Raw genomic sequence first — 16,137 nt, 5'->3', positions numbered from 1 at the left:
ATCACGGTGATAAAATGAATATGTAGATCAGGTGACATGAGTATTTCTTCCACCATTTCTGGGAGCAATATCTTGAAGACGTATTGATTAGTATTTGGGTGCACCAATAGGTGTACCCTGTGTCTATGAATATAGAGACAATGCATGGATAGACCACACTGTGAATAAATAATATATCTGGTTCCAATTTACATAATGGATTGAACTGATACCTGAAAATATATAGGAAATCTAATATTGATACACAATCATTCATTAAAACCAGTTATATATCTAATGGTAATATTAGGTTTATGGTTTACCATGAAGGCTGTGTGAGATTTGCTTGAAAAGTGATTATGGAAATCGAAAATAATGTGTTTGGAAAGAAGTCTCATGAAAAGACCAGTCCAGAAACGTACAGGAGTACATTTCTTCTGAAGCAGGAAGTGATTGAAAGTGAACCAAATGCTAGGAAATTTGTGAACTTGTGGATGAAATATATATCCTATGATGTGCATCTACTGAAGAAATAGTGAAGTACCAGTGTCGAAAAAAAAGAAACGTCAAAATACACATCATGAATCATAGGAATCTACTTGCATTGATGCTAAACTCGGTCAGTTACTGTAGAAATATTAGGATTTCTAAGCACCATTCGCTACGAAACAAATGTGTATTTCAGGTGGATGAATATTTCTGAGAATAATCTTTTGAAAAGATGATTATAAATCCACATACATGAACATGAATGAATTTAGGGAGTGTATAATAAGACACATATATTTCATACTTTGAAAAATCTGGAGAGTGTGTGTGTGTGTGTGTGTGTGTGTGTGTGTATACACACACACACACACACACACACACACATTCAAACAAAACAAACACAGAGAGACTTTAAAAAGAAGAAATATATATGCCAATCAAAATTCATCATGAAATATATATCATCCACAGATCCAAAAATATTTAATTTACTGAACATGGATTTATGTATCATGTTGTTCAAGTAGAAAGCTCACCCATAGGTTGAATTTTCTGTTCCGACAGCATTTAGGAGGAGTGATCTCATCTCACAATTTGTATCTGCCATGTCAGCCACCTCACAAGAATGTACGTGGGATACCAGGTAGGATTCTAAATGTGCATGTAAAAATACATGTGCTGAATAGGCTACAGAGAAAGGGAGACAGGAATTCACATATTTGTTAAGTTTACAAACACATGGAGAACTACTTCTCTTAAATTGGACTAGATTTATAACACCTAGCCTTTATAATGCCAAAGGAAAGTCCAATTATACACCATGCCTCCTCTGAACTGCATGTATTGCTATTCTGTTTGGGTTATTTTCCTCCATCATATCAGGATTGGTAATCAGAGTCTAGGAGGGTATTGGTTAGTGTCAGGGATTCAGTATTTTGAATGGAAAATAGGAAAATGAATCCAATGTGTATGCAATTATGTGCTACCCAAAAATCTTCCCACTCTCATCAAGAACAATGCCTTGACATTACCTTTGCCCCAAGTAAGACACAATTCGATGAGAAGAGTTAGAAAATCTGTGAATACATATATACAATGGAAAATGCTCAGGAGTTCACAACCTTGGAGGTGGTAGTGGAGTTTCCATAAGTAAGGGACAGGGTAAACACTCCACAAACATGGAGCTCTGCTGGCCTAAAGACTTCTTGGGAAACTGCCTCTGAGGTTGGACCCTTGAAATATATGTTGTTGTCAGGAGCTTTATCTTCCTTTGTAGTGAGACCATCAAAGCTTGGTCTGCGTCTATGTGGCCTGGAGGACATGTTTTCTGATTTTCCAATGAACATGAGGCAGCAGTGCTGAATTCTCTCTTTGTAGGTAAACTGTGGCCACTGGGGTCTAAGTGTTTCCCGTGTGGACTGTGAGGCCATTTGGTCATCCTCCACTTTTCCTGGTGTTTCTTGCTGCTTCACTGGGAGTTTCCTATTTGCTTCATGAAATACAAGGAGTTCAACAGGGACACAGTACTAGAGGGAGTTCTGTCACGTGTGCTGACTCAGGGTCCTAGGAGAATGCACCAACCAGGCTTCTATCCCACAGAGCTTGCCCCCTTGACCATAGCAACCTGATTCTGAACATTGCCTGGAATCCTCTCCATATAACACGATGCCTTTACATATAAGGGTCTGCTGGCTGCACCGTGTCAGTCACAAGCCATGTGGAAGCCAATGGCAGATCCACATGGCCCCAACACAGATGTTTTATCACACACCTGCACACCACTGCTCTAGGCACACTAATCAGCAGGCTCCAACTTACTGGCATCTCTGTTCTACACCGTTTTCATGAAACCCAGTCAATCAAGGCACTGTCTGGTACACTCATGATCAGCAACAGGACATCCAAAGGTTCTCCAGTGCCACCTGGTCATGGGAATTTCAAAAATTTCATGGTATTTATCACGCCATTTTTCAAGGATGAACTTGGAGGCACTGTGGGTTTCTATTCATTCAGGAACCACTAAATGGTGAGGTAGCTCATTTCAATGAAAGCTCTGGAGAAACACTCAGAGGCAAGGCTTCCCAAGAGTGGCCAGAAGGTCACATCAAGCCAGGCTCATTGAGGTCTACAATGTGAGGTCCCTGTGTGTTTTGACTCTCAATTATGGCTGCCAGGTCTTAAGAATAAAATCATGTGATATACTGGCTGAGATTCCCAGTGCTCTGTGGAAAGCCACCCTGGGCCTAGATCTCAGTTTCCAAGGGCAACTCTCATGTGTGGTCTACTAAAATCCCAACACAATTCATGGCAATACTTCTCTGAGTTCAGTTCCAGAACTCAGTCTCTAAGGGGAATCACGCCAGAGTTCAAGACCAGGTGGACCAAGTCATCCCTTCCAACCGCCACAGAAATGACCACAATTCACACCAAAACACTGCCACATGGCCCTCATCTTCTTCCATATAGACACTCATCATAACCTCTGGCTGGAGGGTTCCATGAGGGGGGCAGCCCAAGAGAGTGTCTAGAATAAGCTCCCTTGCCCCTCATTTGCCTAATGTCAGGGTGGCCTGGACACCCTTCCTGTGAACCAGGAGTGATCAAATACGTCTGCCATTAATACTGCTCTGCTTCTCCAATTTGAGGCCTACTGACTTTCGGGTATAGATTCTTTGTGTCAATTGGAGACATGAGAAAACCCAAGAACCTATGGGCTAGCCTCTGCAGGGCTTTGAAAAACTCATTTGACCCAAAGGATCCCTATTCTCACTTGATGGAGGTCAGGAACTTTCCAGAGGAAAGTGAGAGACTTCATCCACAATGACTGCTCTTTTTGCCATTTTGGCTTTGGATGCACACATGGGATCTTTCTTTAATCCATCAGGTGCTGAGAATCAAAGCCACAGCCTCACACAGGGCCAAGAGGCTGATTCACTCACATTCCTTTGCACAGGAATTAAGCAAAAAGCCACAGGTGATGCCCATTCATTTCCATTTGAAAACTGTTTACTTCAGGCTTCACAAAGGGGTGGCCTGAAGCAAAGACCTTCCTGACAGTCAGGGCAACAGAACAATAGGTAAGCAAAAGGCCCAAAGCAGGGTTTCTCCACTGACACTTTACTGGTCACACTGATATCTGAGTTTTCTGAGATGCTTGCCATTCCCTTCAGTTATCCAGTACATGGCCATGTCACTGAGCTAGGAGGTGGTAATATATCTTAGACACAAAACCATGAGCCTATTCTGGAGAGTGGCCAGAATTCAGGAAGAAAACAGGAACTTAGCAAGATAGTAGGTGTTGCCCATAGAAAAGGCAAGCCCCAGTCCATTCATAAATTGGAAAGGATGAATGCTGGAAAGTTTTCTACTAGACAGGACACATCCATTGATTCATTCTCTTTCCAATGTCTACAACCAGGGATACAGTGGGATACACAGACATAGAAACACTCCCCTTGTCAAACGACTTACTAGAAACAGTACACTCCAAACCAAACAAACTGCCTTTCCTACCTATTCTCAGAACATGAGACAAAACCATAAACTCACAACCACACCCACTAAGGTACCTCCTTCCCCAAAGTAGGTCTGTGACAATCCGGAGTGTCTTCTGACTGGTGGGCCATACAATGTTCCCCCAAAATGGCCCGTCCTCTCTCAGATCTGGCCTCCTTGGCCTACTCAATGAAGTTGTCAGGAAGCACCAGTGAGCCACTCACTACCTGCTTTCCAGAAAAGTCCCCTCTTCAGAGCTTTCCTGGCATTTGGTCATCCTCACATCAGTAGGTACCAAGAAAGACTGACTCTGTCCTTGGTAAATGCAAACAAGTGAGCCCACTGGGACTGGGACTGAAACTGGCTCTGGGTGCCTGGCTTCCTGGTTGCCAAGTTCAGAGAGTTCCATCACAAAAGAAGGGAGGTGAGGTCACTTCCTTCAAGAACTGAATGAGGTCACTGCCTTGGCAACCAAATTGTCTTAACACTTGCTTCCAAGGGTCCTATGAGATGGAGGCTGCCCCTGCGTCCTGTGACACTTTCACAAGTTAGAATGGTATATCCTCCATAGGCACCCAAGAACAGCTTTCCACCCAGGCCTGGTTTGGTCCATCTTGTCTACATTAAGAAGAGTGCGGCTCATTCAGACTCAACCCTTCATCCTGACCAGGTTGTTTGCCATGGAAGATGACTTTTGCTCTCTCATGTCCTTCAGAGCTGCCTACATCTTCTCCAGGGATCATTTCTGCATGGACCTTTGAGTTCTCAGCAGGTGGAAGATCCCCTACATTCCTCTATTGTAAGACCAACTCTGTCCCTGCTCTTCTGTAAAGTTGGATTGAGGGAACAGTGTATGGTTAGGGGTAAGAACATGTTTGATTTGGGTTAGGAATCATTCTACTGGATGAAGAATGGTATTGGGAACCTGCGATATTTATAATAATATATAGGTGAAGTATATGTATGAAAACAGAAATCTAAGTAAGCTTTGAAGCCCAAAAGAGCATTGGGCCGTTGACTGGGATACTTAGCTTTGAATTACATTCTGCACAGATGTCTCAGATAAATTGATATACAATGGCATAAGACCTTGTACCTTGGATGATTGAAGGTGGAAGAGAACATCCAGTCAAAAAGGGATAGTAGGTAGGAATAGGAAGATAGTCAGTAGGTTTAGGAAGAAGAGTGAGTATAACATTTGGACCAAATGACCTTTAGCAGTAGGGTGTCAGTTAGAGAGTAGATGTAAATGTCAGCACATGTGAAGAGTCAGTCACAAGAATGAATATGGGAAATTATGTAGGAAAGCAGATATCAATAGAGACTTTGGGAAATCAGTCAAAGTATAAAGTGAGTGATAGGATTAGATATTTTCAACAGGGTTGAGGTTGAATATGTAATCTTAGGACGAAGCAACTGTGTAGTCACCAATAGGATAGACATTTGAGAGCATTAGGCCCCTGGACAAGGATGTTTTTAGTAATCCATGCTCACTTTCCATTTAGACTTTGGTACAATCATAAGTGTGAACTTTGCATTATGTGTCCAGAATATCACTGTGATAAAATGTATATGTAGATCAGGTGACATGAGTATTTCTTCCACCATTTCTGGGAGCAATATCTTGAAGACGTATTGATTAGTATTTGGGTGCACCAATAGGTGTACCCTGTGTCTATGAATATAGAGACAATGCATGGATAGACCACACTGTGAATAAATAATATATCTGGTTCCAATTTACATAATGGATTGAACTGATACCTGAAAATATATAGGAAATCTAATATTGATACACAATCATTCATTAAAACCAGTTATATATCTAATGGTAATATTAGGTTTATGGTTTACCATGAAGGCTGTGTGAGATTTGCTTGAAAAGTGATTATGGAAATCGAAAATAATGTGTTTGGAAAGAAGTCTCATGAAAAGACCAGTCCAGAAACGTACCGGAGTACATTTGTTCTGAAGCAGGAAGTGATTGAAAGTGAACCAAATGCCTGGAAATTTGTGAACTTGTGGATGAAATATATATCCTATGATGTGCATCAACTGAAGAAATAGTGAAGTACCAGTGTCGAAAAAAAAGAAACGTCAAAATACACATCATGAATCATAGGAATCTACTTGCATTGATGCTAAACTCGGTCAGTTACTGTAGAAATATTAGGATTTCTAAGCACCATTCACTACGAAACAAATGTGTATTTCAGGTGGATGAATATTTCTGAGAATAATCTTTTGAAAAGATGATTATAAATCCACATACATGAACATGAATGAATTTAGGGAGTGTATAATAAGACACATATATTTCATACTTTGAAAAATCTGGAGAGTGTGTGTGTGTGTGTGTGTGTGTGTGTGTGTATACACACACACACACACACACATTCAAACAAAACAAACACAGAGAGACTTTAAAAAGAAGAAATATATATGCCAATCAAAATTCATCATGAAATATATATCATCCACAGATCCAAAAATATTTAATTTACTGAACATGGATTTATGTATCATGTTGTTCAAGTAGAAAGCTCACCCATAGGTTGAATTTTCTGTTCCGACAGCATTTAGGAGGAGTGATCTCTTCTCACAATTTGTATCTGCCATGTCAGCCACCTCACAAGAATGTACGTGGGATACCAGGTAGGATTCTATATGTGCATGTAAAAATACATGTGCTGAATAGGCTACAGAGAAAGGGAGACAGGAATTCACATATTTGTTAACTTTACAAACACATGGAGAACTACTTCTCTTAAATTGGACTAGATTTATAACACCTAGCCTTTATAATGCCAAAGGAAAGTCCAATTATACACCATGCCTCCTCTGAACTGCATGCATTGCTATTCTGTTTGGGTTATTTTCCTCCATCATATCAGGATTGGTAATCAGAGTCTAGGAGGGTATGGGTTCGTGTCAGGGATTCAGTATTTTGAATGGCAAATAGGAAAATGAATCCAATGTGTATGCAATTATGTGCTACACAAAAATCTTCCCACTCTCATCAAGAACAATGCCTTGACATTACCTTTGGCCCAAGTAAGACACAATTCGAAGAGACCAGTTAGAAAATCTGTGAATATGTATATATATATATATATATATATATATATATATATATACAGTGGAAAATGCTCAGGAGTTCACAACCTTGGAGGTGGTAGAGGGTTTTCCATAAGTAAGGGACAGGGTAAACACTCCACAAACATGGAGCTCTGCTGGCATAAAGACTTCTTGGGAAACTGCCTCTGAGGTTGGACCCTTGAAATATATGTTGTTGTCAGGAGCTTTATCTTCCTTTGTAGTGAGACCATCAAAGCTTGGTCTGCATCTATGTGGCCTGGAGGACATGGTGTCTGATTTTCCAATGAACATGAGGCAGCAGTGCTGAATTCTCTCTTTGTAGGTAAACTGTGGCCACTGAGGTCTAAGTGTATCCCCGTGTGGACTGTGAGGCCATGTGGTCATCCTCCACTTTTCCTGGTGTTTCTTGCTGCTTCACTGGGAGTTTCCTATTTGCTTCAGGAAATACAAGGAGTTCAACTGGGACACAGTGCTGGAGGGAGTTCTGTCATGTGTGCTGACTCAGGGTCCTAGGAGAATGCACCAACCAGGCTTCTATCCCACAGAGCTTGCCCCCTTGACCATAGCAACCTGATTCTGAACATTGCCCAGAAACCTCTCCATATAACAAGATGCCTTTACATATAAGGGTCTGCTGGCTGCACCGTGTCAATCACAAGCCATGTGGAAGCCAATGGCAGATCCACATGGCCCCAACACAGATGTTTTATCACACACCTGCACACCACTGCTCTAGGCACACTAATCAGCAGGCTCCAACTTACTGGCATCTCTGTTCTACACCGTTTTCATGAAACCCAGTCAATCAAGGCACTGTCTGGTACACTCGTGATCAGCAACAGGACATCCAAAGGTTCTCCAGTGCCACCTGGTCATGGGAATTTCAAAAATTTCATGGTATTTATCACGCCATTTTTCAAGGATGAACTTGGAGGCACTGTGGGTTTCTATTCATTCACTAACCACTAAATGGTGAGGTAGCTCATTTCAATGAAAGCTCTGGAGAAACACTCAGAGGCAAGGCTTCCCAAGAGTGGCCAGAAGGTCACATCAAGCCAGGCCCATTGAGGTCTACAATGTGAGGTCCCTGTGTGTTTTGACTCTCAATTATGGCTGCCAGGTCTTTAAGAATAAAATCATGTGATATCCTGGCTGAGATTCCCAGTGCTCTGTGGAAAGCCACCCTGGGCCTAGATCTCAGTTTCCAAGGGCAACTCTCATGCGTCCTCTACTAAAATCCCAACACGATTCATGGCAATACTTCTCTGAGTTCAGTTCCAGAACTCAGTCTCTAAGGGGAATCACGCCAGAGTTCAAGACCAGGTGGACCAAGTCATCCCTTCCAACCGCCACAGAAATGACCACAATTCACACCAAAACACTGCCACATGGCCCTCATCTTCTTCCATATAGACACTCATCATAACCTCTGGCTGGAGGGTTCCATGAGGGGGGCAGCCCAAGACAGTGTCTAGAATAAGCTCCCTTGCCCCTCATTTGCCTAATGTCAGGGTGGCCTGGACACCCTTCCTGTGAACCAGGAGTGATCAAATACGTCTGCCATTAATACTGCTCTGCTTCTCCAATTTGAGGCCTACTGACTTTCGGGTATAGATTCTTTGTGTCAATTGGAGACATGAGAAAACCCAAGAACCTATGGGCTAGCCTCTGCAGGGCTTTGAAAAACTCATTTGACCCAAAGGATCCCTATTCTCACTTGATGGAGGTCAGGAACTTTCCAGAGGAAAGTGAGAGACTTCATCCACAATGACTGCTCTTTTTGCCATTTTGGCTTTGGATGCACACATGGGATCTTTCTTTAATCCATCAGGTGCTGAGAATCAAAGCCACAGCCTCACACAGGGCCAAGAGGCTGATTCACTCACATTCCTTTGCACAGGAATTAAGCAAAAAGCCACAGGTGATGCCCATTCATTTCCATTTGAAAACTGTTTACTTCAGGCTTCACAAAGGGGTGGCCTGAAGCAAAGACCTTCCTGACAGTCAGGGCAACAGAACAATAGGTAAGCAAAAGGCCCAAAGCAGGGTTTCTCCACTGACACTTTACTGGTCACACTGATATCTGAGTTTTCTGAGATGCTTGCCATTCCCTTCAGTTATCCAGTACATGGCCATGTCACTGAGCTAGGAGGTGGTAATATATCTTAGACACAAAACCATGAGCCTATTCTGGAGAGTGGCCAGAATTCAGGAAGAAAACAGGAACTTAGCAAGATAGTAGGTGTTGCCCATAGAAAAGGCAAGCCCCAGTCCATTCATAAATTGGAAAGGATGAATGCTGGAAAGTTTTCTACTAGACAGGACACATCCATTGATTCATTCTCTTTCCAATGTCTACAACCAGGGATACAGTGGGATACACAGACATAGAAACACTCGCCTTGTCAAACGACTTACTAGAAACAGTACACTCCAAACCAAACAAACTGCCTTTCCTACCTATTCTCAGAACATGAGACAAAACCATAAACTCACAACCACACCCACTAAGGTACCTCCTTCCCCAAAGTAGGTCTGTGACAATCCGGAGTGTCTTCTGACTGGTGGGCCATACAATGTTCCCCCAAAATGGCCCGTCCTCTCTCAGATCTGGCCTCCTTGGCCTACTCAATGAAGTTTTCAGGAGGCACCAGTGAGCCACTCACTACCTGCTTTCCAGAAAAGTCCCCTCTTCAGAGCTTTCCTGGCATTTGGTCATCCTCACATCAGTAGGTACCAAGAAAGACTGACTCTGTCCTTGGTAAATGCAAACAAGTGAGCCCACTGGGACTGGGACTGAAACTGGCTCTGGGTGCCTGGCTTCCTGGTTGCCAAGTTCAGAGAGTTCCATCACAAAAGAAGTGAGGTGAGGTCACTTCCTTCAGGAACTGAATGAGGTCACTGCCTTGGCAACCAAATTGTCCTAACAGTTGCTTCCAAGGGTCCTATGAGATGGAGGCTGCCCCTGCGTCCTGTGACACTTTCACAAGTTAGAATGGTATATCCTCCATAGGCACCCAAGAACAGCTTTCGACCCAGGCCTGGTTTGGTCCATCTTGTCTACATTAAGAAGAGTGCGGCTCATTCAGACACAACCCTTCATCCTGACCAGGTTGTTTGCCATGGAAGATGACTTTTGCTCTCTCATGTCCTTCAGAGCTGCCTACATCTTCTCCAGGAATCATTTCTGCATGGACCTTTGAGTTCTCAGCAGGTGGAAGATCCCCTACATTCCTCTATTGTAAGACCAACTCTGTCCCTGCTCTTCTGTAAAGTTGGATTGAGGGAACAGTGTATGGTTAGGGGTAAGAACATGTTTGATTTGGGTTAGGAATCATTCTACTGGATGAAGAATGGTATTGGGAACCTGCGATATTTATAATAATATATACGTGAAGTATATGTATGAAAACAGAAATCTAAGTAAGCTTTGAAGCCCAAAAGAGCATTGGGCCGTTGACTGGGATACTTAGCTTTGAATTACATTCTGCACAGATGTCTCAGATAAATTGATATACAATGGCATAAGACCTTGTACCTTGGATGATTGAAGGTGGAAGAGAACATCCAGTCAAAAAGGGATAGTAGGTAGGAATAGGAAGATAGTCAGTAGGTTTAGGAAGAAGAGTGAGTATAACATTTGGACCAAATGACCTTTAGCAGTAGGGTGTCAGTTAGAGAGTAGATGTAAATGTCAGCACATGTGAAGAGTCAGTCACAAGAATGAATATGGGAAATTATGTAGGAAAGCAGATATCAATAGAGACTTTGGGAAATCAGTCAAAGTATAAAGTGAGTGATGGGATTAGATATTTTCAACAGGGTTGAGGTTGAATATGTAATCTTAGGACGAAGCAACTGTGTAGTCACCAATAGGATAGACATTTGAGAGCATTAGGCCCCTGGACAAGGATGTTTTTAGTAATCCATGCTCACTTTCCATTTAGACTTTGGTACAATCATAAGTGTGAACTTTGCATTATGTGTCCAGAATATCACGGTGATAAAATGAATATGTAGATCAGGTGACATGAGTATTTCTTCCACCATTTCTGGGAGCAATATCTTGAAGACGTATTGATTAGTATTTGGGTGCACCAATAGGTGTACCCTGTGTCTATGAATATAGAGACAATGCATGGATAGACCACACTGTGAATAAATAATATATCTGGTTCCAATTTACATAATGGATTGAACTGATACCTGAAAATATATAGGAAATCTAATATTGATACACAATCATTCATTAAAACCAGTTATATATCTAATGGTAATATTAGGTTTATGGTTTACCATGAAGGCTGTGTGAGATTTGCTTGAAAAGTGATTATGGAAATCGAAAATAATGTGTTTGGAAAGAAGTCTCATGAAAAGACCAGCCCAGAAACGTACAGGAGTACATTTGTTCTGAAGCAGGAAGTGATTGAAAGTGAACCAAATGCCTGGAAATTTGTGAACTTGTGGATGAAATATATATCCTATGATGTGCATCAACTGAAGAAATAGTGAAGTACCAGTGTCGAAAAAAAAGAAACGTCAAAATACACATCATGAATCATAGGAATCTACTTGCATTGATACTAAACTCGGTCAGTTACTGTAGAAATATTAGGATTTCTAAGCACCATTCGCTACGAAACAAATGTGTATTTCAGGTGGATGAATATTTCTGAGAATAATCTTTTGAAAAGATGATTATAAATCCACATACATGAACATGAATGAATTTAGGGAGTGTATAATAAGACACATATATTTCATACTTTGAAAAATCTGGAGAGTGTGTGTGTGTGTGTGTGTGTGTGTGTGTGTGTATACACACACACACACACACACACATTCAAACAAAACAAAAACAGAGAGACTTTAAAAAGAAGAAATATATATGCCAATCAAAATTCATCATGAAATATATATCATCCACAGATCCAAAAATATTTAATTTACTGAACATGGATTTATGTATCATGTTGTTCAAGTAGAAAGCTCACCCATAGGTTGAATTTTCTGTTCCGACAGCATTTAGGAGGAGTGATCTCTTCTCACAATTTGTATCTGCCATGTCAGCCACCTCACAAGAATGTACGTGGGATACCAGGTAGGATTCTATATGTGCATGTAAAAATACATGTGCTGAAGAGGCTACAGAGAAAGGGAGACAGGAATTCACATATTTGTTAACTTTACAAACACATGGAGAACTACTTCTCTTAAATTGGACTAGATTTATAACACCTAGCCTTTATAATGCCAAAGGAAAGTCCAATTATACACCATGCCTCCTCTGACCTGCATGCATTGCTATTCTGTTTGGGTTATTTTCCTCCATCATATCAGGATTGGTAATCAGAGTCTAGGAGGGTATGGGTTCGTGTCAGGGATTCAGTATTTTGAATGGCAAATAGGAAAATGAATCCAATGTGTATGCAATTATGTGCTACACAAAAATCTTCCCACTCTCATCAAGAACAATGCCTTGACATTACCTTTGGCCCAAGTAAGACACAATTCGAAGAGACCAGTTAGAAAATCTGTGAGTATATATATATATATACAGTGGAAAATGCTCAGGAGTTCACAACCTTGGAGGTGGTAGAGGGTTTTCCATAAGTAAGGGAAAGGGTAAACACTCCACAAACATGGAGCTCTGCTGGCATAAAGACTTCTTGGGAAACTGCCTCTGAGTTTGGACCCTTAAAATATATGTTGTTGTCAGGAGCTTTATCTTCCTTTGTAGTGAGACCATCAAAGCTTGGTCTGCATCTATGTGGCCTGGAGGACATGGTTTCTGATTTTCCAATGAACATGAGGCAGCAGTGCTGAATTCTCTCTTTGTAGGTAAACTGTGGCCACTGGGGTCTAAGTGTATCCCCGTGTGGACTGTGAGGCCATTTGGTCATCCTCCACTTTTCCTGGTGTTTCTTGCTGCTTCACTGGGAGTTTCCTATTTGCTTCAGGAAATACAAGGAGTTCAACTGGGACACAGTGCTGGAGGGAGTTCTGTCATGTGTGCTGACTCAGGGTCCTAGGAGAATGCACCAACCAGGCTTCTATCCCACAGAGCTTGCCCCCTTGACCATAGCAACCTGATTCTGAACATTGCCCGGAAACCTCTCCATATAACAAGATGCCTTTACATATAAGGGTCTTCTGGCTGCACCGAGTCAGTCACAAGCCATGTGGAAGCCAATGGCAGATCCACATGGCCCCAACACAGATGTTTTATCACACACCTGCACACCACTGCTCTAGGCACACTAATCAGCAGGCTCCAACTTACTGGCATCTCTGTTCTACACCGTTTTCATGAAACCCAGTCAATCAAGGCACTGTCTGGTACACTCATGATCAGCAACAGGACATCCAAAGGTTCTCCAGTGCCACCTGGTCATGGGAATTTCAAAAATTTCATGGTATTTATCACGCCATTTTTCAAGGATGAACTTGGAGGCACTGTGGGTTTCTATTCATTCAGGAACCACTAAATGGTGAGGTAGCTCATTTCAATGAAAGCTCTGGAGAAACACTCAGAGGCAAGGCTTCCCAAGAGTGGCCAGAAGGTCACATCAAGCCAGGCTCATTGAGGTCTACAATGTGAGGTCCCTGTGTGTTTTGACTCTCAATTATGGCTGCCAGGTCTTTAAGAATAAAATCATGTGATATCCTGGCTGAGATTCCCAGTGCTCTGTGGAAAGCCACCCTGGGCCTAGATCTCAGTTTCCAAGGGCAACTCTCATGCGTGGTCTACTAAAATCCCAACACAATTCATGGCAATACTTCTCTGAGTTCAGTTCCAGAACTCAGTCTCTAAGGGGAATCACGCCAGAGTTCAAGACCAGGTGGACCAAGTCATCCCTTCCAACCGCCACAGAAATGACCACAATTCACACCAAAACACTGCCACATGGCCCTCATCTTCTTCCATATAGACACTCATCATAACCTCTGGCTGGAGGGTTCCATGAGGGGGGCAGCCCAAGACAGTGTCTAGAATAAGCTCCCTTGCCCCTCATTTGCCTAATGTCAGGGTGGCCTGGACACCCTTCCTGTGAACCAGGAGTGATCAAATACGTCTGCCATTAATACTGCTCTGCTTCTCCAATTTGAGGCCTACTGACTTTCGGGTATAGATTCTTTGTGTCAATTGGAGACATGAGAAAACCCAAGAACCTATGGGCTAGCCTCTGCAGGGCTTTGAAAAACTCATTTGACCCAAAGGATCCCTATTCTCACTTGATGGAGGTCAGGAACTTTCCAGAGGAAAGTGAGAGACTTCATCCATAATGACTGCTCTTTTTGCCATTTTGGCTTTGGATGCACACATGGGATCTTTCTTTAATCCATCAGGTGCTGAGAATCAAAGCCACAGCCTCACACAGGGCCAAGAGGCTGATTCACTCACATTCCTTTGCACAGGAATTAAGCAAAAAGCCACAGGTGATGCCCATTCATTTCCATTTGAAAACTGTTTACTTCAGGCTTCACAAAGGGGTGGCCTGAAGCAAAGACCTTCCTGACAGTCAGGGCAACAGAACAATAGGTAAGCAAAAGGCCCAAAGCAGTTTTTCTCCACTGACACTTTACTGGTCACACTGATATCTGAGTTTTCTGAGATGCTTGCCATTCCCTTCAGTTATCCAGTACATGGCCATGTCACTGAGCTAGGAGGTGGTAATATATCTTAGACACAAAACCATGAGCCTATTCTGGAGAGTGGCCAGAATTCAGGAAGAAAACAGGAACTTAGCAAGATAGTAGGTGTTGCCCATAGAAAAGGCAAGCCCCAGTCCATTCATAAATTGGAAAGGATGAATACTGGAAAGTTTTCTACTAGACAGGACACATCCATTGTTTCATTCTCTTTCCAATGTCTACAACCAGGGATACAGTGGGATACACAGACATAGAAACACTCGCCTTGTCAAACGACTTACTAGAAACAGTACACTCCAAACCAAACAAACTGCCTTTCCTACCTATTCTCAGAACATGAGACAAAACCATAAACTCACAACCACACCCACTAAGGTACCTCCTTCCCCAAAGTAGGTCTGTGACAATCCGGAGTGTCTTCTGACTGGTGGGCCATACAATGTTCCCCCAAAATGGCCCGTCCTCTCTCAGATCTGGCCTCCTTGGCCTACTCAATGAAGTTGTCAGGAGGCACCAGTGAGCCACTCACTACCTGCTTTCCAGAAAAGTCCCCTCTTCAGAGCTTTCCTGGCATTTGGTCATCCTCACATCAGTAGGTACCAAGAAAGACTGACTCTGTCCTTGGTAAATGCAAACAAGTGAGCCCACTGGGACTGGGACTGAAACTGGCTCTGGGTGCCTGGCTTCCTGGTTGCCAAGTTCAGAGAGTTCCATCACAAAAGAAGTGAGGTGAGGTCACTTCCTTCAGGAACTGAATGAGGTCACTGCCTTGGCAACCAAATTGTCCTAACAGTTGCTTCCAAGGGTCCTATGAGATGGAGGCTGCCTCTGCGTCCTGTGACACTTTCACAAATTAGAATGGTATATCCTCCATAGGCACCCAAGAACAGCTTTCCACCCAGGCCTGGTTTGGTCCATCTTGTCTACATTAAGAAGAGTGCGGCTCATTCAGACACAACCCTTCATCCTGACCAGGTTGTTTGCCATGGAAGATGACTTTTGCTCTCTCATGTCCTTCAGAGCTGCCTACATCTTCTCCAGGGATCATTTCTGCATGGACCTTTGAGTTCTCAGCAGGTGGAAGATCCCCTACATTCCTCTATTGTAAGACCAACTCTGTCCCTGCTCTTCTGTAAAGTTGGATTGAGGGAACAGTGTATGGTTAGGGGTAAGAACATGTTTGATTTGGGTTAGGAATCATTCTACTGGATGAAGAATGGTATTGGGAACCTGCGATATTTATAATAATATATACGTGAAGTATATGTATGAAAACAGAAATCTAAGTAAGCTTTGAAGCCCAAAAGAGCATTGGGCCGTTGACTGGGATACTTAGCTTTGAATTACATTCTGCACAGATGTCTCAGATAAATTGATATACAATGGCATAAGACCTTGTACCTTGGATGATTGAAGGTG

Source organism: Urocitellus parryii, chromosome 5, assembly GCF_045843805.1.
Source record: "Urocitellus parryii isolate mUroPar1 chromosome 5, mUroPar1.hap1, whole genome shotgun sequence".
NCBI classification, from domain to species: domain Eukaryota; kingdom Metazoa; phylum Chordata; class Mammalia; order Rodentia; family Sciuridae; genus Urocitellus; species Urocitellus parryii.
Note: the sequence above shows the minus strand (reverse complement) of the source record.